Consider the following 25,652-nt stretch of genomic DNA (forward strand, 5'->3'; position numbering starts at 1 on the left):
TATTCCAACCTTCCCTTAAGTTTTGGACTGACAATTTCTTTGCTGTCAATTTTCTCTAATAATTATGTGTAGCATTTAAACTGTACATTCCACTTCAATAATATTTTTTCAAACCTGTTAAGGGAAACCAAGGCTGATATAAATATAAAGAGATGTTCTTTAAACAGTGATGCAATTCAGTGACCATTCTTTTAAATTGAATATTCCAAGTCTGAAAACAATTAATTACATGCTTGCAAGAGTGTAGGTGTGCGTTTGATTGTGCATGCATTTGAATGTTTTTGTCTGTAGGAGTGTGTGTGCACTGACATGTTTATTTGAGTTGTGTTGTGTTTACACCTTGTGCACATGCTGAGTCTAATGCACCGCAGACACCTGCCACTGTCGGTGGCCCTGACAGCACTGGTCCCAGCAAAGCAAAGCAAGGCACCAGCATATGGTTTTCAATGATCCAGATGGCTCCTGCTTGTCTCCAGACTGACAACTTTGCTCCTCCATTATCAAACACTAGTAATTAACCATAATCAAGTAGGTGTTAATTAGACATAATGAAATAATTTCTGTTTAGTCAGAGCCTACTATTTGCCAATTACTTGTAATTATATGCACTAAGCACTTCAGTGTAATCTCTGCCAGTCAAGCAGCAGGGCTGTGTCTGTATGCTAGACTGAAGAGCCTTTTGTTTTGTCTAAAAATTTGGCAGATTTAAACCTGCAGCCCTCTGACTGGCAAGCCTGTCATGGCTGCCTGAGGGGGGAACAAAGGGAGCGTCATACTTCTTGGTGACAGCGCCAGGAAAGTTTGGCATTCCCAGGAGAGGATGGCTGTTAATCAGAGTGACCCTTGACCCCAACCCGCGGGTCCTAGCACCACCGCTGGTCGTACACACCTGAAAGCGACGCATGTTTCTGGGGAAATTAAAGCTGTAAATTTGCTTAGTGGAGATCAGAGAAGAGATACAGCTTAGAGAGGAGGAGGGACAAGCAAAGAAGATGAAAGCTGGGAAGAAGGGAGGAATAGGAGACAACATTTGAGAAACTCAGAGTGAGAAGGACATAGAAGTGGCAAAGTGCCCATCGAAGAGGAGTGAGGGAGAAAGTTGCTTTTGGCAGACTGACACTGGACACTGCAACTGGTGTTACTGTTTGTCTTTGAATGCTTGTAAAGAACGATGAGACTGTTCTGAGAGAACTTAGACAAGCAGTAATGATAAGAAGATGGAGGGATGTAGTTACGTGTATGACACTGGGAACACAAGCAAAAAACTGTTGTGCCTGAAAAACTCCTCTATTGAAGTTGTACTGTGCTGGTGTGTGAATTGTGTACGGCTGGGCATCGTTTGACATTTTGAGAAACGGGTGTCAATATGATACCACATTTTGGCACCTATACAAAGACGATGCTTTAATACCTTAATTTGACATACTTTAACATTACGTTTTTCACTTGCAATTAAAGTTCAGTAGTAGTTGTTAAGACTTTAGCCATTGCATCCAATCTAACCATATGTAAGATATAAACAATAAATAACTCAAGTTCACAATGCATTCAGTGTAGCGCCTGTGTTCATATAAAATATAAAAGAAGATTTTTTTTCAGTCTTTGTTTAGCAGAGATCTGTGCGGTAGCTTCATCAAAACTGATTTAAACTGATGACAAAAACAGAGGGAGACAAAGCCTGCCATGACACTACTGGACACGGCCATGTAATTCAATATCAGATAAAATCCTTCATAAAGACAGGATATGACATTCCTGTTATTATTTGCCTGATAGAGGAATGGGTTTTCACCTTTTTTTTCTAAGATGGGGGAATAATTGCTTTTCTCCCAAGGCTAGCGTTGGATTGATATATGCTCTTTCACAGCAGAGTCAAAATGCTGAGCTAGAATCATAAGAAGATACAAGACAAATTACAAAATAAAAGTAATGCAAATATATTAATAATACTACTAATGATAATGTGTAAATTAGTTCTTAGGCTCAATGCAGGTTGTAGAGTTGTAAACAATGTGAGTTTTAAAAGTTAAGATAAGTTTCTAAGCTGAGATATCATTTAAAAAGATACAACTGAAGCCAATTGTGCTTGTAAGATATTATTCCCACTAACTAACATTCACCTTGGAACAGGGATGTTAATTATAAGCTATCTGGGTAAATTTCATGTGGGAGATAATAAGATAGCCCTGTCTTGCCCTGTTTAGCGCTGTAGTATAAGCTGGAGAATAAGACATGCACTACAAAAGCTTCTCTTTAACAAGATCATCCCTTTGACTCTAAAATCTGTTTAGCAAGTTGCAGAAAACAGATCCTAACTAAAATAAAGAGCTGTATTTAAGCTAACGATAAAACAACCTCCACACTGTGCAGGCATCCACGCTCAAGGGCCTTATGTTTTTTTAGCTAATCTGTCATCTGTGCTGGCTGGGTGTCTAAATACAAATTCCACACAAGTCCACTGTAAATTTGAGTGTCACTAAAGTTGTCCTAATTAAAGAGGACCATAGCTGTAAAATAGCCCATTTGTGTGTGGAGTTGGTCATTTCTCTAAGGCATCAACAACACTGTAAATAAGTCATTTACAGTGAGACAGTAATCACAGAGACCATAACCTACGACCAGCCCTTTCCCATAATTACTGCGGTCCAGTGTAATCAACAGCACATCATCTGCTACGAGCTGGAAAACTACTCACACTTACTCCACCCTGCAACACAACACTGTCTTCCAGAACTAAGGACACAGCCACCCAGTGTGTGTGTGTAAATATATTAATGTGTTCATTTCAGAGCAGAGGGGCTATACTACACCCAACTTCATCTAACACAACGTTGTCAGTTGAGTCTATACTGGGTTACAGAAACAAATCCACCCTTGCACGCTGTTGTGTATGCACACTTTTATATATTATCACTTGGTGATGTTCAGCATCTTCCTCATTTTAGCCTTAATTCATGCATGTTCGCTCAAAACTTCTGACACTTTATTGCATGATAAAAGATAGCTCATGTGTTGCATGTCGACCCACAATTCACTTAAAATATATACATTATATCTTAGGGGATCAGACTCATAAGTGACATCCTCATGATAACTGAGCAGCTCCATCCGCTGAGGGAGGCCACGAGATGTAGTTGAAAGCCTCGGAAACAACAAGTAAGTTGGATCTTGTGTTGAGAATTTTTTTCATCACGCTGCTGTTTCCGAGGTCAAGGATCAATTTTGCAACTTCTTCTGCCAGGTATGTTTAAGGAAGAAAAATGCATTAACCCAGCAACAAACTATTAAATCAAATTGCATAACAGTCCTTGATGTTATCAGCTACAGTGCAAAATTCTACATGTAGGTGACAATAATGTTTAAGCTGTGCAAGACCTTTTATTGTAATTGAAAATTGGTCATTTCTGTCTTTCTAGAAAACTGTTGAGTGACCAAGAATAATGTACCTACTTTCTCACAAATCTCATCATAGTTAGTTTGTAGTTTTAGTTTTTTAGTTTTCTTATGTTTACCAGAATTACATTTACTCAAAAAGGACCATAGGTACTGTGGATGCATTTGTTTTATGGTCTCTGATCAGAAATCTGTCTCTGCCTTGGATGGATTTGTCTTGTACGATTGTATGGCTGAACAACTGTAATAAAACAGGGCCATGAGTGTAGGAAGTTACACCTGACATTAGACAGCTTTGAATGTTTCTGCAAGCACCTCAACATTTCTCTAAACAACCCTTTGAATGAAAAAAAAAATAGCAACAACAAATCAAACAAATGAGGACAAAAATGCAAGGTATGTGACACCCAAGTAGCTCACCTGGTAGAGTGCATGCCCCTTACCACAATGACCTTGGTTTGAACCCAGTCCGTGGCCATTTGTCTCTCTCACCCTATCCTGTCAATCTACAACTGTACTATCAAAATAAAGGCAAAAAGCACCCAAAAAAAAAGAAAAAAAAAAGAAATGCAAGGTATATCACAACAGGTCTTTTTTTAACAGTGTCAAACGTATTGAGTTTTCCTTTAGGTTGCTGTATATTAACTTTACCAAGGCATCAAACCTTAGGGACACAGAGATAAATAAAATGTCTTGGAATATCTGAGAAATGGAGTCAACCTAAATTCTTACTCTGGACCGAAGCCTCTTCTTTGCTCCTCCTTTGTAATGACAGAGTCATGAGGAGGAGAGGATGGAGGGTTGCTGAGGTGCTGAGGCCTGAACTGCTTGTCAGTGGCATGACTGATCACCAAGGCCAACTCTGAAAGGATTGCTGGTGGAAATAAAGACACCAGCATGTCAGCTGTAAGCTCCTCAGAAGGACCCATCAGACAAGTGGATGCGTATTGACAGGCCAGAGACAGAAAGAGAGAGACATGGAGAGATGAAGGGGAAGACAGAGTGAGAGGAAGTGTCCTGAAGTCGCTCACCTTGGCACAGGCTGCAATGTCAGCCGACCCGGTGGCCATCACTCTCCGGCCCTGTCCAGGGTATTATTTAAAGCCAAACAAATATCAGGGACTGAATGTCACCACAAGGACACCCGGGCCTCATCTCCACCAATCAGTGTCCAGGGTTTCAAATCACCCTTTCTCCTTCCCTTGCCGACAAATCCATCTTCCTCATTTCTATACCCTGCTTCACACCCCCATTCGACCCCTGACTACCACACTGAGGGGCGGCACTGTGCAACAGATTTACGATCCCCCCATTTCAGGCCGAACACGATTTATTGACATTAGTTGTCAGCTTTCTTTTTGAGAAATTGCACATAGAATTAATTTTAACTACGTCTTAATGTTAAATATCCTGGAAACACTAAATTTCATGGTAGGTGATGCTCAGAGCCGCATAAGCATATATCAAGTTCTTGGGCTTCACTGAAAGACCTTTTTTTTAAAGATTTTAATTTAATAAGAAGCAGCTCATAACCGCTTCATCTCAGCTGTTAATTACACATCCTTTACGCTGAGGAATGATCTTGGGATACTATTTAATGCATCAAAAGTTTAAGTAATTTAATTTAATTGTTTTTATTACTTAATCATGTCCAAGGCCACATAACTTTAGAACAACCTGAACAAGGTATTTCAGAGTGTCATTCTGAAAAGAGAAAAAATGGACTACTGTTAAACAATTTTGCCCTTCAAACTATATGAAAAAGAAAAATCTTTGAAATTATATACATAAATCACTATATTCACAATTCAAAATATAAGCCTATTTTACTCCAATATTTACAAACATTACTCACATAAACAAATGTTGTACAGCATCAGACAACACTGCAGACCCAGATTTAGGTATTGTCTAGCAGGATAAAAGTGTTTTGGTGAGCTGACCATCTTGTTTACATTTGGATCATGGATTGTGCCTTTAAAACAAAGGTTGCAAGCTTTACATTATAGCCTAAAACATAATGTAAAGCTTATATCAGTCAGTTCTTGTACACCATAACTAATTTTTGCTTACACAATACATTGATAAAAATACAACATGAAAAGACAGTGTACGCTAATGCACAAAGTATTATATAGGGACTATGAAAATATTTGCATCGGGTGCTTTTGACAACTGACTGAAAAGCAGCTCAACCCAAACGAGAAAACACAGTAAAATAAATCACAATCTTGGCAATAAACATGTAAATCTTGATCGATATGTACTTGCCTTTTTCTCTTTTTCAATAACAGCTGCCGTAAAGGCCCGCTGAGCACAAGCGGCCATAAAAGTATGTAAAATAAATTAGGAGAGCATAATGAGAGGCTCCAGCAATTCCCCCATAAATATAACATAACGACCACAACTAAAATGTCAGGGAATCCAGTAAATCAATATCTCAGGGACAGGCCGGCCTTTATGTGCAGAGCACACAGTCATATTTATAATTCTTTTTTTTTTTCGTCAATGGATCTCATTTTTTGGAGAGAGGGCAGCCAGGGAAAGGGTGCAGCTCAACACAGGTCCCTCTCACATGAGGAAGGTTTAATATGTGTTCTATGTGATTCATCACCGTGACACGGACACCTGAGGCCTGGGCCCGCTCCATTTCTACTGCCTAAATGGTTTCTTGGGGACTTTGCTACACACACACACACACACGTACACAGAGTCCAACGTAAGAGAGCTGAGAGAGATAGAGGGGGAGAGAAACAGAGCGATGCGTAATGGATTGACAGAGAAGGCCTCATTTAAAAAGAGAGAGCTATTTTGTCCTGGCCATGTAATAGATTGTGAGTCCAGAGTTGTCCAATGTCACTAGTGCAGGAAGTAACTCACTTGTGATGTAAAGAGACTGGGAAAATCCAGGAGAAAATGAGATGATTGAGATTACAAGCCCATTTCAGATAACCAACACGCTAAGAGAGGAGTATTCATAGAGGCACAGGGGTTACAGACCCATTACACCTGGCGCTATTATTTACCCTGCCGACTCTCCAGTTTTAAAACTTCAGAAGTCCACAGTGAGCATAAGTACACCTGGCAGTTAGGCCTAGTGACATCAAAGCAAGATATCTGCAACCCTAGAAACATTATACAATCTTGTCCCATTGTAGCACTGGTCCATTACATTACTGACATCTCCACAGAGACATTTACAGGTAGCATCACAAGGTGTTGTTGGACCTCATAGGAGCTCTGTGTTGTAAAAACAAATAAATCTAGTAGAACAGCGAACTGCATAGGAATGCAATTATTCTAATAGCATACCCAGAAAAATAAGTCTAGTCAGTTATAGACAACCTAATAAGGAGTGTGTGATTGATGGTGGGATCATGGAGGCTTTATAAAAAGAGCATGCACGCATGCACACACCCATGCCTCTATTTCCATTGGGAAGGAGCAGTGCGCCATACTCACAACTCCAAGAAATGTGATATTATTGAAGGTCTGACTGGATGTCAAAGGTAACACTGTGGTAAAGATGTCAAAAAGCAAATTGCATCATTTAGGTAAAGGACAAAACAGACATATAGAGAAGAAAGAACTAACCTGATGTATTACAAAATCTGTTGCTGTGACTCTCTTTGAACTTGAGATTCTCTTTGAATGTGTGAATTGATATTTACTTACACACAGTACATATACGTATCGGAACCAGATACATAACTGTTTGTTTTCATCATTAATCAAAATCCAATATGATTCTTACTTAGTTGAATGATTCATACCCAAGAAGGAAAGAGTACATTATTCAGAACTGATACAAATTCTAGCTTTAAATCTTCAACAAAAGTTTTGTATGAAGTTAAAAAAGTTGAAATTGAATTTCACACACAATTGGAATATTGTCATCATGCCTTATACTCTATTTCACACACACACACACACACACACACACACGTATGCACCTTGTGTATACATGATGATGATAATACTTTATTGTCAGATCAAGTCTGAAACTCTTCTTGCATCACAGTAGCTCCATTAGCAACTGAACAGAAAAGACAAAAAATAAGACAAGAAACAAAGATACATACATTTAACATAACATTACAATTACAGAAGACAATATTCAAGGCCCTTCAACATACATTTGATCTGGGAATAAGCTCCATATTCTTTGTAGTTATCATACATAGAATAAATTGTTCAGGTTTTTCAAAGACTAACAGCAAATACTGACTCAATTAGTAGGTCTTCTGTTGTAATTGCTACTACAAGTGTTTTAAGTTGAAAAAGGACTTGTTGGCCAAAGCTAGGGGTGTCGCGATATACCAATATTGACGGTATTATATTATATATATATATATATTTAATTGTATAAATTAAATATTGATATCATGTTAATAATACACATATGATAATATAGTGTAAATAATCCAGTGCCTCTTAAATCATTTCCTTTTCTTTCCATTCTCACTTTGTCATAGTAGGTGGCGGTAATGCACCTTAATGCTGGTTGCCACCTGCCATAAAATGAAAAACAGAAGACGACACAGTAACTAGCTAGGTTTTAGCTAGGTAACTTTTTTCCAAATTTTCTATAGATATCGCAATAATATCGTTATTGTGAATTCTTTTGGCCATGATAATCGTGTATTGAAAATCTAATACCGTGACAGCCCTAGCCAAAGCCAACAGAGCAATGTTATCCTGCTCCAGTTAATGAATGTGAGTAGTAGTTTCAAAATCAGTTCTTTGACCATAACCAATGTCACTGCTGGAGAATGGAAGAAAGACATTTTTACAGATGCATCAGAGTTTGAACCTAAGTTGTAACCAGCGAGCTCATTTGAGCTTCGCATGGAGAGTTCACATCAACTCCACTGAACGTCTTTGGAAACATTTGAAAACATCCAGCATGAAACATGCTGTAGCATCATCAGACAGTCTTAATGGAATAATTCTGACACCCAAATTTTACAAGAACATGCAGTGTTTCTGCCAGACAGAATACACGCTGTGATAAAAGTACCAAGAAACTCTGGCCTTCTTCTGGACAAACTTTCGAACAAAGTTTAAGCTGTATAAGAGAAACTTTATATAATCTTGTCTGAGAGACTGACAATAACTTTGTGGTAAACAACATAGATGAAACTAAAGAGTTCTTGTTGTGGATTTTAATGTAACTGTGCAAACTATATACAATGCAACCTTCTCCTACATTTTCCATTCTGTTCTTAAACTGTGTCCATCAACCTCAGCCTCTAGAGGTGGCTTGTTTAAGAAACAATTAGGGGGGTGTACAGAGCCATTTTCAGGCAGCAGGCCTTGCTAGGCAGGCCAGCCGGCTGGAGTACCTTTCACAACTGATTTATAACACTGTCGCCTTAGCAAGGCAACATAATTAATAGGAGCATGGACTTCTAATTCCAATGACTTCCACACCAAGTGGTTTTCATTTGATTTATGATGGCCAGCAACTTTGCATTTTATCAGTTCATTCAGTCATTATTTATGCTGATGATCAATTTCAATGGGTCGCTATCATCTAACTTGCCACTAATCAAAGAGAATTAGGGTTCACTGCATTATTTAGAAGCTGCTAATTTATCTTTGAACCAGGAAAGAGGAATAGTTGTGGGGGCACTCGCTGCAACACACCACAGTGATTCTAAAGACACATTCAGTGATCATTGCACTGTGAATGAATGTGTTCATGACCATATGGGAATATAGTACAGAGCTTTTTGTTGGGGGTGGGGGATGGAACAATGCCAAAGTAACTGAAGCAGAGGAATGGCATATTCATTATATGAACTGATGGCATTTGGATGCAAAAATAAGAGTGGCCCTGATACAGATCAAAACAGGATGATTGGGATTAAATGAAAGCATAATGCATGTGTGCAGAATCTTGAATGAAGCCAACATTTTTGAGGCACTAGGCTATTCATTAAAGTTGCTTTTCCACCAAAAGTACAAGGAACTTTTATCCCCAGGAACAACTTTTCAAGGAACTATAAAGTTCCTTCTGCCCATTGTTGTGTGCGTTTCCACCGCAGTCTAAAGACCCGGGAAGATTAGGCAAATTACACCCATTAGGTTACGCCCATCACACAGCTGCAACTATTGTTTTAACTTACTAAACACATCACCTGCAATTCAGCAGGTCAGCAAGGACCTTTGCTTATCTTAACCTATGCACTCTCACCTGTTTTAAATACTGAGCTTACCGGTGTATAATGGTGAAACTGACAGCCACTACATCCTCAGAGCGTTGTAAATATTAATAAGCATTACGAGTCTTTTTACATATACAGTAATATATACTTGTTTTCAGAGAACAGCCACTATACACACATTTAGTTCCACAACTATTTATTAATGTGCAGAAAAATAAATGTGCAAAATACAGCGTTTGTGTGCTTCAGCAGGAGACATGGGACGATGGCTGATATTGGTTGTAGGAGTAAACACACTGGTCTCCGCAGCCTGCAGTTCACTTAAACAGTCCGTTTCATCTGAAAAACACTGAAAAAAATAAATGTGTCTCACTGCGACGACATTAACAAGATATCATTTTGTACGATCGATTTAGTCAATCCTTGTCTTAACGAACACCACTATTCTACACCGTTGGCGTTAGCATGTAGCTAACGTTAGCTTTTGGCTGGGGTAGCAATAGCATGACAACAGTTAGCGTTATAGCATTTAACAAACAGCATGTGGGCCGTATGTGATTTACCTTCAACCGACTGGTCATCCGTTTCCGTGTGTCTTCCACCACAGCTTCCAGCAGCACAGTAGCTGAGCCGCTGCGCCAGAGAAGGCCGGCCTGTGACCCAACAACGCATCGATCCAGACGGTCAAACCACTTGCTGCTCCACCAGTCGGAGCTTGACCAATCAGAAATGGTCAGTACAGCAAGCCCCACCCCGAAAGTTCCCGTACTACCCCTGAGCAGGGACCTTTTGGGGGGTAAAATAATGTCCCCGGAACTTAATTTAGACCCTGGTCCTCCAAAGGTTCCTCCAAAGGTTCCTAGTCCCCAGTCCTTGCGGTCGAAAAAGCTGCTCAAATTCAGTAAATGACTGACTGTGTTTGTAAAATGCATTAACGTAGCAAAACCATTTTCAAAAGAGGCTGTTAACAGCAGCACATAAAATAGAACCTGGCCCACTAACAACACAGAGCCAACCTTTGCCTCTTTAAAATAGCAGGCCAATCTGTTGGTTATCTATTAAGCTTGACTTGTCTACATACTCAAAAGTAAATTGGGGTGGAGTAGTGAAATAGCGAGTTCACAAAATCCACCACCTCATCATGCACTGTAATTGCACTTCAAAGGTGACACATTCCCAATTTATGATTGATGAATCTAAAGCAGGCTCAATTTGGGGAATCAGTGGGCATCATGTTGACCAGCCTCAGCCCAAAGGCATAGATGGACATATCAAAGCAAGACGCCTCTCAAAGTGTCAATATCTGTGCTCATCATACCAACACACACCCAATCTTGGTTAAGATGATGCACAGCATTCTTGATGACTGTCCGCTGACTGAGAAACTCGATATACATGAGATTGGTTGATTTATAAGTATATTTTCCTTCACTTCAAAGCCAGTTAATATAATTCAGTAGGCAAGCATGAAATATGCAACATGTAATTCATATCAGGCTGACTGATGCAGCTTAAGTTTGAGGGTCAATCAACTACACAGAGAGAATAGTTTAAAGATATGACTTCTTTATGTTTTTGTCTTGACTTTAAAGGAACATATTAGCACAAAATAACATGCTAAGATTATAGCTATACTCACGGCTAATACATAAAATGGCTTTAATTCCATGTGAATTCTCTAAATACCCTAACAATCTGTTTGTGAATTGAAGTAAACACCGTACAGCAGTTCATAAAAGCATAGGTTTCCATACTAAATGCAATAAGCAGGGACTCTACTAGTCCCTTTGAAACAAGCACACAACCAAGTGCAATTTACTGTACAGAAAATGAAAAATGCACTCTTCAAGTATTTGACAACAGGTCCAATGCAAATGATCAGACTCCATTTGTTAGCCCATTCCCTTCCCCTGATTCCCTGAGTGATAAATTGTATTTAGCAAACCGCAGGAGGCTAAGCATTCTTGACATTTTTTATTGATTTGCATGAGCTATATGCATGTAATCCTGTTTGTAGGTAAATCATGGCATGGGCAAATTCAAGTCACTGTGGGTTTACTTTGGGAGAGAAAATTGGAGATTCCGCATGGGGGGTGGAATAGAGCTGAGCAGGGTGGGAAAGAGATGTGGCCGCCCATTGGAATCTGGGAACCTCTATTAAGATTTATAGGTGTTGAGATTCTACGGACCTGAGGCATTATTCATGGTAAAGCTTCTCTGTCTGGGCCTGTTTATAAGATGAGACAAGGCTGACAAAGATAGAGGCCCTCTACAACAGGGCCAAGCTGCTTGAACATGGGGCTCAGTCACCTGACATACCCATGGTATCAGTTCCAACCATTCAGCATCTCACAGAAAAACACACAGGCCAGCTAAAGACTGACACAGTGTTGTACAACCCAAAGCACAATTGTCAGTTTCTATCACAGAACCAGTTCCATGTTCTCAGTGTTGTCTGGAATTGAAAAGCGTGGCCTTGTAGGTAAACTTTGCATTTTAACTATATGCACTTTTTCTTATAACAAAACATAACCAAAAAAATATGACTTTTCCTTTGAAGTCTGTCATAGTATAACCTCAGCTTTTTTTCTCCTGAAATCTACTCCTTTGAGGACTTCATAAGCATGCGCTAATACACTTTACACTCAGGATCCTAACTACAGTGTCATGTAGCCAAAACTTAACTTCAAAACCAAACAGAGCACCTTGGGTCCTTGCTCAAAAGCCATGGCGATGTTCAGTTTATTCAGCAATTTTCCGAGAATCCCACCATACTTTATTTGGTTTTATTAGATGAAAACACAAGGATCACCTTCAACTTTATTAATGATGGTACTCTGGATGAAAGATGCTGGTGAAAATCTGCAACATCTGTTTGCTGCATTCACTTCTCAGCGGGCTCCACCTATTCCTCATGCCTAATGATGCTGATCCACACTGCAAGTTTTACGGACAAATGTGTATTTGGCTACATTCATCATCCTGAATGAGTGTTCCTGATGAGCCATCCCCTGGCCTGTTTCACTCTTTCTACTATACGTTAACAAATGACAACTCCTGCCACATGTTTTCCGTTTGGGAGATGCAGAGAGAGGCAGGGAAAAAAGGGTTGAGGGATTCTGAGGGCTAAAAGATGGGCAGCTTCAAGGGAAAAGAGTCAATGATGCCTGCTCTTAACAGAATCACCCCGTGTGCCATCAACTAACCGCAGCACCATGAAAATACATCAATTATGTAATGCCTTCAAGGAACAGTTACAGAACTGATCCATGTCACTGCCATGGCCCAAACCCGAATCCTTCATGAGTGACATAAGCAGCCAACATACGTTTACTGTAGGTGGACTATAACCCCAGCAGCCAGTAGATGTATCCCTGCAGAACCACATGAAAGGGAAAACAGAATATATATGGATATGGCCAAGAATGTTAAGTTGGATAAACAAGTCGATGGTCGTTCAAAGTCCTGGGGAGTTGCACCCCTAATAAATCATATTCCTTTTGATGTGCAGCTGGTTACAAGTTTAGAAGGGGGGGATGGTTAGAACAGACGTGAGTCAGGCACCAGGACACACTGCGTGCTTTTCTCAAAGCCTGGGAATCCAAGTTTAGTGAAACTCTAGGGACGTGTGAGCGTAGTAAATAAGTTATAAATAAGGTCATGAGTGAAAACAGACTGTCAGATGTCCTTGAGCCCGAGTAGCTAATGTGCTGACAAAATTAGAGAAAGGTGACTCAAATAGCACTAGCGAAGTTTGCTCAACACAAACCTATCACTGAATACAATAATAGCTTACATTTAGTGTTTTGACTAATACAATATGTATTTGATCTGAAAAGATTTATAATGGTTTCATTCTTGTAGTCTGCACCTTGTTGGCATAATGCATTCAGCCTAAAAATACTATCAAACAACATGATCTAATTCTTACTTTTTGGTTTTTAAATGCTCTGGGTTTTTAGTATTTGCATCCATGGAGACAAGAGTATGGATGTTTATAGCTTATCTATCACACTATGTTATTCCCTAAGGGGGGAAGAGGTGTAGTGTGTTGGAGAGGCCTGAGCCTAAAAACACAGGCGTTTATGCCTGTATGTTCTGGGGATCAGGATAAGCCGAAGAGTGCTGCAGCAGTGGGGATGGATGCTCTTGAAAAGCAAAGCATATTCAGCATGAGCCAGTGCAAAAGTATCCGTCACACAAACAGCTGGGGAACATCAGCTGGACTGATGGGGATAAATCATATCCAGGAAGCCAAAACAGACACAGCTTGATGCCGAGCCCAAGACTAAAACTCTTGACAAATGTACAGTAAATGCAGACGAAATAGTAATTGTCAGCTGCTACCACCCGTTACTCCAGGATCCTTCTCTCTCTGTCCTGTTTTTCAAGACTGGAGTCAACTGATGTCAAATTTGTTTGCTGCTACATTATGAGTGTGATTGTGCACAGTTACAACATATTTCACTGAACAGTGGTGTCAAAAACTATAAAGATAGACTATGTAACGCAATGAGAAAATGTTCATTATTGCTCATTTTACACTGTTTGCAGGGTCAAAGAATGGGTATGGTCATGATGACAAACTGCAGGGCCCGTTCTTTCCAGTTTGAAAGAAGCACATTTTGTTTTTGTTGTTTTGTTAATCTAAATCATTAGGACATTTTTCAACCAGTGTTAAACATTGAAGCCAAGCACAAGTAGCATTTCCTCTAATGGCTGCTGGATGCTGGCTCCAAGAAAAAGGACCGCAGTGAAGTGTGGGTATTGGTAGCAATTTTAAAAGTTTTTTGTCCTATAAAGGGGTTGTAAAAGCTCAAATCAAATGATGTTTTGGGACAGGTATTTCGGGCTATCTTAGCTGTGGTGGCTCATGTTGGTTGCTTAGCCAACATCTACTTTCAAGCCCCATATTGTTTGCCAAATTTGGATTTTCTGGTTATAGTAATTGACAAAAGATGGTAGCACGGGGTACTCACCAAGGTACCAATACCAAGCTCTTAAGCATCCCATCAGAAACATATGGATGATATCACAGGTTTAATTACCTGTTGTTAATGGTAATGTTGATTGTTGTTTAAAGTTGTGTCCCTTTGTGTTAAATATTACTTTTCTACTCTTTCCCCTAAAAGCACAACTTGTACTCCAAGTTTAAAGTCTGGAAACTTATGAATATAAGTTTACTCTGTTTCTCTCTCTCATCTGTTCCCACACTATGATAACAAAGATGGCAGACACTGGTTGGTGCGATTCCCTAAATACATCAGAGCCAATTAGAGGTCTCACTCTATTTAAAGTAATAGTGCTGAAAATGATTACTGTTGCAAAAAGATAACCAGAACATGTGCACTCAGCTGACCTCCAAACCCTTCTGCATCTTGAAGAAAATCCCAGTCTGCCTGTGATGTCTGAAATAAGCATATGTCATCCCTGCTGGGTATCGAAACATGTAGCCCTATTAAGACAAAGTCATTCTCATGCATACATATTAAAACCGACTTATGACAGTAAATTCATTAATGGTGAAACAAACACAATCTCAAAGTAATACATGAAGGTGGAGATGTTTATTATGGCATGTTCTGCATTATGAGCTGTGAATGATGAATCACAGAGAGAGCACATTACTCCAATTTTCTCTGGGCCTTGTAACAACAAAGTTCATAGACACCAAATCAGTTTCAAGGGAACCCGGGGGCTACAAGTGCAAGGCTGCTATATGAGACATTCATAATTTATGTGTACTTGATGTAGTGATATGTAAAAAACTTCAGAGGAATTTTAATGGGCTTGAGGCTGAGAAGGGAGAGAAAAATCTTTGAGATGGTTGTTTGGCCCTTTTTTTCAGAGAATAATTTTTACACCAAAAGGAAAATAAAAAGTTTTTGAAATCTAACAAATTCAGCCATTGAGCCTGTAATCATTGAGGAAAAAGGGAATTTCATCTTCTTATTTCAATGCTTTATTGATCTGGTGGCTTGGCTCTCATATGCTCCATTACGTGGCCCGAGCAGTGGCCGGCAACACTGTCCAATTCAGTCAGCAGAGGAAAGCTATTTCCATTGATCAATGTCCTTCCACACAAAACAGATAGAGATTGATAATACACTTCAGCAATATCCTCCAGTCAATTAGGGCTTGATGAAAAAACAGGCCTGTTCATGGACAACACAAGGTGTTAATAAGCAAGAGCAAAATATATCACCAAAACTGGAAAGTCTATCCCTTCTCTTTGAATGAAACCATAATTTATTAATCTTACGGACAGATGGGTTGAGTTTGTGTAGGCTATTGATCAGCAGTAACCTTTTATTATTTGTTTTCTCCGTTAGAAGCACAGATTAAAACAGATGAGAATTGTTTAACTCACTAATGCCCAGCATTAGGCTGCACTCTGGAAGACCAAATGTTTTCACTGATACTCATATAGAAGAAATCATTGCAGAGAAGGTTGAGCCTGCTCATTAATTTGTCAGCTCAATGGGAAAACCCTCTCCTGACGGTGATCCAATCTAGACGATAGGAGTGTCCATGCCCACTGAGCAGCCTTATTTGAATCAACTCAATGCCAGGTCTGATCAGGAGCAAGGAGACAGAGGACAGCTTAAAAGAAAAAGACAGGCGAGAAGACAAGACAGAGAAGAAATCAAGCAGACAGGCATGTGATGAGATGTCGCTGTGGTACGAACACACCGAATATGGAACAAACATCCTTGTAAACGGACCATTTAAAAACCTGAACCTACAGCATTTATGAAAAGACAACTTATGAAAGAGATAGCTTTATCTCTGCCCTTCTTTAATTTCTATTTATATAGGAAGAAAGTTATTGAGACCACAGACAAAGAGACAACTGCAGCAAAGCTGTTGACATACAAGATTTAATTCTGTGCAACCAAACCAAGTGAATTGAACTGTAGGATATAACTGCCAGGCAACACATTTAAAGTTTCCTGAATGTTAAACTATATAAAAGTAGTTGTCTTTGTGATTTGCATGACAAGCAATTCTGCTGTATCTTCAGATAACTGGACTGCCCTTCATACTATACTGTACAGCAGGGCCGGCAAAATCCCACAGCCAATATCCACAAAAATTGGTCTACAAAGACACGAGGGAGTATACTTCAAAAATAGGCCTTGATTGTGCCATGTGGGACAAAAAGCATCACTCAAGCTAACCATTCCTCCATCTTTCACTGATAAAACCCACTTTCCATTCATTACCCTTTATCATAAACACAAGTCTATGGGGAAGCAGGGCTTAGAAGTGGTTAAGCCTGTCCCTGGTTTCCTATTTCTAGGGAGCATTTATCTGATGATATATATTCCTTTTGGTAAGTGAAAGGAGTTATTCTGTTTCCAACAGGAAGGACATTGATAGGGCATTAGGGATTTGTTTATTTCAACTCAAAGCCATAGCATTTATCCAAGTATATATTTCGCTGCGGGCTCAGACCAAATTATGTCTCAAGGCAAGATAAATCACAAGGCACAAGTCAAAATGCCAAGTGTTTCATGATCCTACACAGAGCCCTGATGGCAGGCTACACTTTACTGAAAGCTATGTTGCACTGTGAATTTTCAGACACAACGGCCTACGTGTTCCTGCTTGTTTGTGACTAGACTGTGATGAATGTGACAGCTGTCATATGCACATCAACTGTCTAGGTTTTAGACACTCAAGAGAATGATGGGATTTGAAAAGAAGTTCATCTGTCTCCCTAATAAATCCATTGTCTTGTCTTCCTTGAACAAGAAATGCAGTGATGGACACATCCAACATTGCCGAACAGGCTTCGTGAAATATTGTAGATGCAGAAAGCTCATTCAGTTTAAGTGAAAAGTGAGTTGATGTGCTTGAGTAAACAACTCAACATCAGTCTGGCAAAAAATTGACAGACAGGACAGGGTGTGTTGACAATTTAGAGGATATAAATTACATAAAAACATTCTAAAACAAGTTTGGAGAAAAAAAGTAGATTTTTTAAATAAAAATTTTGTTTATGACAAGCCAGTGTGCAGTTGTACTAACATCAAGGACATCTTTTCTCAAATACGTATTTTGTGTTTATTCAAATGGCAGGCAAAAATATTTTCCTGCATGTTGCCACATAAAGTGTTGTTGTTGTGGCCTGGTATCTTTCACATGATCTGTCAAGAGACTGCAAGGCTGAGCCAGTTAGAAAGGCCTTCTTACGTAAACTCCTAAACTCAGCATCCCTCTGCTGTGACCAGGGCAACAATGCCTCCTTATATGCCCAAACAGAAGCTGTTGAACAAAACTCAACAGCTTGTGTAGAGAGGAGTTGAAGGGTCATGTAAACTTGCAGCGGACTAGAAGGCTCCAGAGTGAAAAGAGGAAGAATCCTCTTTTCAATCTCGACATTGTTTGTTGAGAGGGATCCCTGCCATCACAAACATCAACCCAAATTTCTTTACAGACGGGGCAAAGAGAGGGGACAAAGGGGTCCACAACAACATGATACTGTTTTAACAATGTGTGGTGTGTGTGTGTGTGTGTAATGTTAAAGAGGTCTTCTTTGCAGCCTCAAGCTCACTAACACTGAGGACCCCCTGGGGTTTTTGGAAGGATTTTCTTTCTAACAAAGAGCTGGATCTCCATAGAGGGATGCAAACGCTGGTGAACACCTTTTAACAACCCGATGCACAGAAGGCATTTGACCCTGATAAGCTTCAGTCAAGTATAAAATAAATGTCACAAAATATTCTGGTAGCTCAGTTGGCTAAGATACATATCATGTAGAGTAAGTGCGATGTCACATGTCATCCCGCTGTCCAAATGTTTATGGACTTGTCTGATAAAGGCTAAGGGTTTTTTTTTCTGGTGGTGCAAAGACTGCTGTGCTTTGAAAAGGGCTTTGCCCATTTGAGGCAAATCTAATAGAATGTAAACTTAAGTAAAACAAAATAAGAGCAAACAACATTATTATCATTATATATTTGTTGAGCTACCGTTGCTTGATCATTGTCTTTTTAAATTCTAGTCTTTCTGTACTGCAATAATTATAAGTGAAAAATCTGACTTTTGTTATCTCTGCAAACATAAAACTCAATTCAAAAGGCACCTCTGTCTATCTATGGTGCCACGTTTCTGCTTTGACATTCTGCACCTCCTGGACAACAATATTATTTTACTACTTAGAAAAGCCAGTCTGCACTCACTCACTCTCCCATCTTCATCAACCAGCACTGTGATTGGCACAGCTGTTTGAAAGGTATGAGCTAAGTAATGACCTAGATGAAAAAAATAATGATTAATCATCACACCTGTCCCATTTAGATTCCCCTTCACCCAACCTTTTGTGTATGGTGTTTATACAGTACATATTAACAGTATATTTACTTTGTCAGTGCTGTTAAAGTCGCTGCACATACTGTGGCTTATGCATGAAAAGAGGCAGATAAAATGGAAGCCTGAAAATTGTAATCATTTATGCCAAGCTTTAAAGCTGCTGACTTTTCAAACAATCCAAACGAGTGTTCTGGCAAAACGTCTCGCTGAAAAAGGCTGGATAATACATTGAAGCACATAATATGTTGTTTGAAGAGATTTCATGCTGTTAAGTTTTTTAGAACTTGAATCTATCTGAAACAGTTTTAAGTTGGATGCCTGACACGTGGTGCATGCTTGTGGTCAAATCTATACTTGCATTTTCAATTCTCACAAGTGCTAGAAATATCCATGGCCAACTTAAAATTGTATGGCATTACATGACATTGTAACCCATGTAAGAGGTCATAAAGAAAATGAGGATTAGAGCAACTTAAAAAACCTTCCGCCCACTTCTCTCTGCCATATGTTACAGAGTTTCTGGTGTCCACAGAGAGCCAAACATCTCGCTGCTCTGATCACTAACTAGCCAGCCAATCAAAGCCTTCTGGCCATGGAGCAATTATCTGCTCTCCATAGCATAGGTGGAGAATGAACCAGCAACCCCTGCAGCTCTCTCTCTGTGTCTCCTGAAATAACTACAAATGCCTTACATACTCTTACACTTGTATGTAAAACAGAGAGAAAAAAGAATGTGTTTTCCTCAGACTCAACTGAGATCACATTACATGCCATGCCAAGTGCAAAGCCTGAAATTGCAGGGGTGGATTTTCACCTCTCACTGTTGCAAGGCATGAATTCTTGTCATTACATCAATTTATTTCAATGTCATTTGTGTGGGCTAGAGTTTGTCTAATTGAATGAAAGACAACATGACTCACATTGGACACAACTTTATTGCCCTTTCCAAGCCACCTACTGTACTGATGAAAAATAGCAGTTTTGAGCTCAGATAGTTCTCTTCACAGTTAATCTGAAGGCTGAAATCATTTGGAAGACTGAAGAAACAATTGAGGCACCCCGCAATTTGTCAGATACTGCTGAGAGGTGCTCAGAAGTAAGACTTGCAAAAGAATGTTTCCATTTTGTCACAGGGGGTGGTTAACCTTTATATTCGTCACCAGACTGACCAGCAGGATATAAAGGCATGGCAGATGAGGACAATGATAAACACTCACAAATGCTGTTTGATGCGCTGTGCGTTTCACTTTGGGTGGGTTGTGTCCAGTTGTGACATAGTGAGATAAGAAAAGAGGGATAGTGCACAATGGATAAGTGTCTGGGTGCTTGTATTTGTCATTATATTGGTCATATTCTCGCTGTTGGATTGACGAGCAGGTTGTGTTGCCAGTACTATGCTACCGTAGGGAAATATAGGGATTAAAAAAGTTTTTTCTATTTTTCTGCCATTGTTAACAATGTCAGCTAGCTTTAAACTCTTACATCCGCTGCTGTGGTCGGTTTGTAAAAAGTAATACAGACAGATGCCTCTCCTATGTAAAACTGAATAAAATTAAAAGACACTCAGAAAGACACCTGGTGGACATAAACTCTACGATACACCATCCATAGTATGTAGCCTATGTATCTACTGTGTTGGGATTCATCATCTCGAGAGGAGAGTATGAATCAAGTACAATAACAAGTATCAAAGAAACATCATAATACTGTTTGTATTATTTTAGTAATTTGGTAGAAGACTATTTAGATAATTATGAGGAGAAAGTATGACTAAACAGTTAAGTGGCAAAGATGTAAATGGATACTTTAAACATAATAATTCATTATTTGAATGTGCAGTATCCTGTGACTTCACATTTCAACTTTTAATAAAACAGTACAGATGAAAGAGAAAGTAATAGTCTATGTTTTCTTAAGGCATGTGGCTTCTTTTTATGATGCCACTGTGAGGTAAAAGGTGTTTGCCTGTTTCCTAAGGAACTCAGTGTCCAGGGGCCTTTGGCTGCACTGGGCCTGATCGTGGGGCCTGTGTGAAATCCAAACTGACTGATCCAGGACAGAGCCAGGATTACACCACTTCCCCCCTGAATTCTGTCCTTCCCAACAATGGGCTTCCTGTAACCACAGTCAAGTGAGCCGTTAGTTAGCCAGTGGAGCCGCAGAGTGGTGGTTCAGGGCCACTGTGGGAAAAGGCAGGGGACTCCAGCATCATGTTACTATTCCTCCAACATAAAGCCCAAAAGCCCCCACCATCAGCATCACCACCAACCACTTTGCTCCCAGTGCCTTCAGGAGGTGTCAGGTTCTGGCACCTGCTGGAAGCCCTGGCAGGTTCATGTCCCTGGCAGGTTCAGATGTCATTCCAGCAAAGAGCCTGTTAGTGTCTCAGTGGTCAACAGGGGTGACTTGCAGTAGTTTATTTCTGCCATTGAAGGTACTACCCTCAACTGGAAAAATTCATATTGTAAATTCACACTTCAAGATATGCAAATTTATAAGAGTTCAATCTAATACATGATTATGACTTTCCTTTAGTTATAATGGACATTGAAATGAATATTGTGAAATAATAACATGCTGCTAAAATTAGTAAACCATTTACTGAAGGAGAAAGGTTAAGGTGATGATTTATTTCTAATAAATTCTTATCCCAAGTCCCTATTAATAGTGGGACCAGAGATTCACTGATATTATAAATCATTTGAACAAGAGGTCAATACCATGTCACTGAATTATCTCAATTTGCCTTTGATAAAATTGGTTCTGTAGCAAAAACTTTTCTATGCATAGCAAATGGAAAAGAGGGAAAGAGAGGGATATATGGAAAAGGTGAGAGAAGGAGAACAAGGGTGCAGGGTTTTCCCAAGGTCTTTAGAGGGTTTAGTTACTGTGCAATTTCACATAATTTTGGGCCACTATTATTACTATAGATAACACCCAAAAAGTTGAAAGACAAAACTTGCTATAGTTAAATAATGATTTATTTTTTCTATTTTATTAAATATTATTTAATATTTAGCCCATAGCCTAGACCCTGGGTTACCAACTCCAGGCACCCCTACCTGCCCATTTTCCAGTTCCCTCTGCTCTAGCACACCTGAACCAGCTGATGCTCAAGCCCTGATCCAACAGTAAGGGCTGGTGACTTGCATCAGGTGTAGCAGGGGTGTTCAAAACATAACGCGATGAGTACGTTACTAATTACTGTTTCTTGTTATTTTCCACTGCTCGGGGCCAATAAACTGATGCCGATGACAGCAATGCGTACGGTAGATGGGCTACCGCGAAAACACTTGCATGTTATGGATTCACAGTGTAAAGAATTAACATTTATAACACAGGCATAGTACTTAAGCGACTTCTTGTACTTATTTGCTAACTACCTAGCTATTTGGCACTCAATTAGTGTAATGAACATTGTTTTATCAGTGCTTATCATCATGCATTAGTAAACAACCAGTTCCGATCCGGCATTCTAACGGAATGACCAGTCATCTACCAGTCATTAGCTCTCATCTGTGATATTATGTACTGCTTTTTACTTGCAGGGCTAGTATACTTTCTAGTCAACTAATTTATTTCCCGTTCAGTGATATTTACACTGTTTTACCAGTGCATACAGTGATCGATTTAAGCCAACATTTGGCTGGCTAGTTGACAAAAGTTCACTTATCGAGAGGGCTCGGCTTCTTCACTGTGGTGAATTAGGGTAGCTAGTTAGCTCCATAGCTAACAGTCACAATCTTTAAAATGACAGATAAATATGCCCTTTGTTTTCTTAGATGCAGTACATTGGCTGGGAAAAGGTGAGAGAGGGAGGAAGATAGATGACAATGTTTGCTACGTTTGGCTACTCACCAAAAGTTGGCGATTTAGGCTCTCTGTAACCGTCTGATACGCCCTGCGTCCTGTCCCATGTTTTGGCTCGTCCAGATGCTCTCCACATTGTTTTTACATTCATACAGCTAAAAACACTTAGGCGCTGCACCTAAGCTGTATAATGGCAGAGAAAACCCTGGGGTGGTGGGCTATTTAGTTGAAGAAAGAGTGAAAAATCTCTTAGCACAAAGGCCATCAACAACACCGATCTTTTCTTCAGCGATGTCTTTAACAGTCTGGGAGTAGTCCATACCAGGTTTAATTATGACACACGTACAAAAAAAATGTTCTCTGTTATGTCCTAAATCACAGTGCAGTGACACCCAGCTCAATAAGTCTTTCTAGAACAATGCACCCTGTGCCATCGACACTCTCACAGAATACAAAGGTGTTTCATTTGGCAAGGAATGATAATTAGATGTGGAATTTACTAAAACTGTCAATGGCAACGTCAATAGAGGAGCTCTTAGCATCTGTCATCCTGCAAATCAATGACAATTTTCAGCTCTGAATTCAAGAAAATTATAGTTTTCAAATAAACTGCAGGAGAGGAAATTTTAGACACTTCAAAGCCATCTGCTTTTAACATCTTTTTTCTTCTATTTCAAAATGTTATTACCAGTTTATTATTTAACTTGGTCTAATAGTATTTGTTTCAGCTATATTGTTGTCACCTGTTTAACCATTCTCTTTCTGTGGTGAATATATAATTATAGCTGGTCAGGTGTCCCTAAAGCTGTAAATATCCAGTAGTAATATGAATACAAAGAAAGAAAATACTAACATGAGAAGGGAGTTCGTGATGACCTTGCAAAGACTCAGAAAAAAAAATCTAAATAAAACTGTTGTTTGGATTTCAAACTGACTGATACTTCAAACTTACACAGAACTTGACAGATTTGTGTTAGGTGGTCACAAAAATCAAACATTCACTGACGTAAAAAATAAAAATAATAATCTATACTGACGCACTGTCTTTTTAGAATAATTAATATTTTGTACATGAATAGGAATATATAGGCTGAATCTGTAGAGAACTAAAAAATGTTGGCTAATTACTTCTAATGTAATAGTAATATCAATAATATATGTCCACTATGCTGATGATACTTGTATGTTTAGAGTTTATTTTACTCAATTATGAAGGTTATTAACACAAAAATAGTAGCAATAGTAGTAGTGGAGGTGGTAGTATTTTATATTGCTGAAATGATTAGTTGATCAATCAATTAGTCAATCGACAGAAAATTAATCTGCGGAGCGCCTTGGTAGCAGTTACAGCACATGCCATATAACCTCAATGTCGCCAGTTCGACTCCAGCAATTTCATAATGTCATAATGTCATGTTGGGCTCTGGGAAATTATAATGGGAATTTTCACTAATTTCTGAGATTTTATGGACAAAACAACTGATTCCAGACAGTAATTGACAGATTAATCGATGATAAAACAATCATTAGTTGCAGCCCTAGGATTGTCGATATTGTTGTTTTACTCTATTATCGCCCCATCATTTCCTCTTTCACTGTTGTAAGGCTGCCTTAAAAAGAAAAGGTCAAGGAATATTACTGGCATAGTATATAAAACATGATGTAAAACAGCTCTGAACCATGAGCTGGGCTGGACAGAGGCAGCTCTAAGGGCCCATATTTACCTCCATCCCTGACAAATTTAGGGCTGGGGTTAGCAGGTGTTGGACTCAGCAAGAATTGCAGGTCAATGACATGGATTTGGACACTGAAAATACATGTTTAACTGCTGGTCACATCACAAAGAACAAATTAACACTGCAGCAATGCAACACTGTAATCTTCAGAGGTATAAAGACCAGTTAGTCAGGCCTGGAATCTCACAGAGAAAATGAGAGCCACTTATCCAATAACGAGAGCTTAATGAGGGTCCCTTTAACTAGCTACAATGTCTCTCTTTCCCTTGGAGAAACATTTGTCTTACAGTACAAATGTGATTCATGCATCATTTCTATTGTGAGAGAGAGTGCTGTAATAACGGTATAAATCACAAAGGGCCTAGGTTGGGGTAATGAGACTTAAATCTCTTAAAACAACACCATGAACTCAGCTGAATGATAAAATGATGTGGTGGAGGAAAATACTACCTTCTTCGGGTAAAGCTACACCACTCTCCGCATAGGCACGTATGGCTTTTGGCAGTGCAGAAGCCCTACTTCATTTAGCTCTGACAGGCAATTTAATACCACAAAATTACTAACCTTAGCTTTGCAATTACTTTTCCAGCTCTGAACATTTTCAACCCCTCTGTAGATGTAATCTTAAGGCTAAGGCCCCTGGATAGGGCAAACCCCAAGGTCTTAACTTACACTTTTACTGGGGCGCTGATCAGACAAAACATGGAGAACATAGGAAACGTAGACGGGATAATAGTTCACCCATTTATGGGGCAATTCTATGTTAGATCTCGCTCTCTAAGCCTACCGTGTTCCTCTGCAGCCTGCCAACATAATGTAAGTTGATGTAAGTGATGAAAAGTAGAGATCATGATCATGTATCTAATAGCTAAGGCATGACAAACCAAGCTCTAATCTCATCATAAAGAGGTTATCAAGTCTGACTGTGATGTTAAATAAAAAGATAAAAAATCATTATTCTGCTGAGCACTTTTTATTCCTTAAGTCAAAATGGGATGAACTTTCTGCATTATACTCACAAAGGTACACAGAAAAAAAAAGAACAGGGAAAGAAATAACAGACCAAAAAGTATTACTCATTAACTTATGCACTTTTCTTCAACATGTGCTCCTTAAATCCAGCCCCTTTACCTTTACCTGAGGTTTTCTGCAGCTGAAATGCTTCATCCAACACAAGAAAGCCTACATATAATAACATCCACACATGCCCATTGTAATCTCCTATCAG

At 39.3% G+C, this 25,652-nt stretch overlaps 1 protein-coding gene and 1 long non-coding RNA gene across 4 annotated transcripts in view; both read right to left on the reverse strand.

Annotated features, from left to right (window-relative positions):
• Positions 1–25,652, reverse strand: part of lrmda (leucine rich melanocyte differentiation associated) — a 206,905-nt gene that overhangs the window by 100,476 nt on the left and 80,777 nt on the right. The window lies entirely within an intron of this gene.
• On the reverse strand, positions 7,348–21,325 carry LOC122884394. The gene is made up of 2 exons (XR_006379876.1): positions 10,127–21,325; positions 7,348–9,912 (listed from the first exon to the last, which is right to left on the reverse strand). It is a non-coding gene; the product is annotated as an uncharacterized LOC122884394 (long non-coding RNA).

Source organism: Siniperca chuatsi, linkage group LG11 (assembly GCF_020085105.1).
Source record: "Siniperca chuatsi isolate FFG_IHB_CAS linkage group LG11, ASM2008510v1, whole genome shotgun sequence".
Taxonomy (NCBI): domain Eukaryota; kingdom Metazoa; phylum Chordata; class Actinopteri; order Centrarchiformes; family Sinipercidae; genus Siniperca; species Siniperca chuatsi.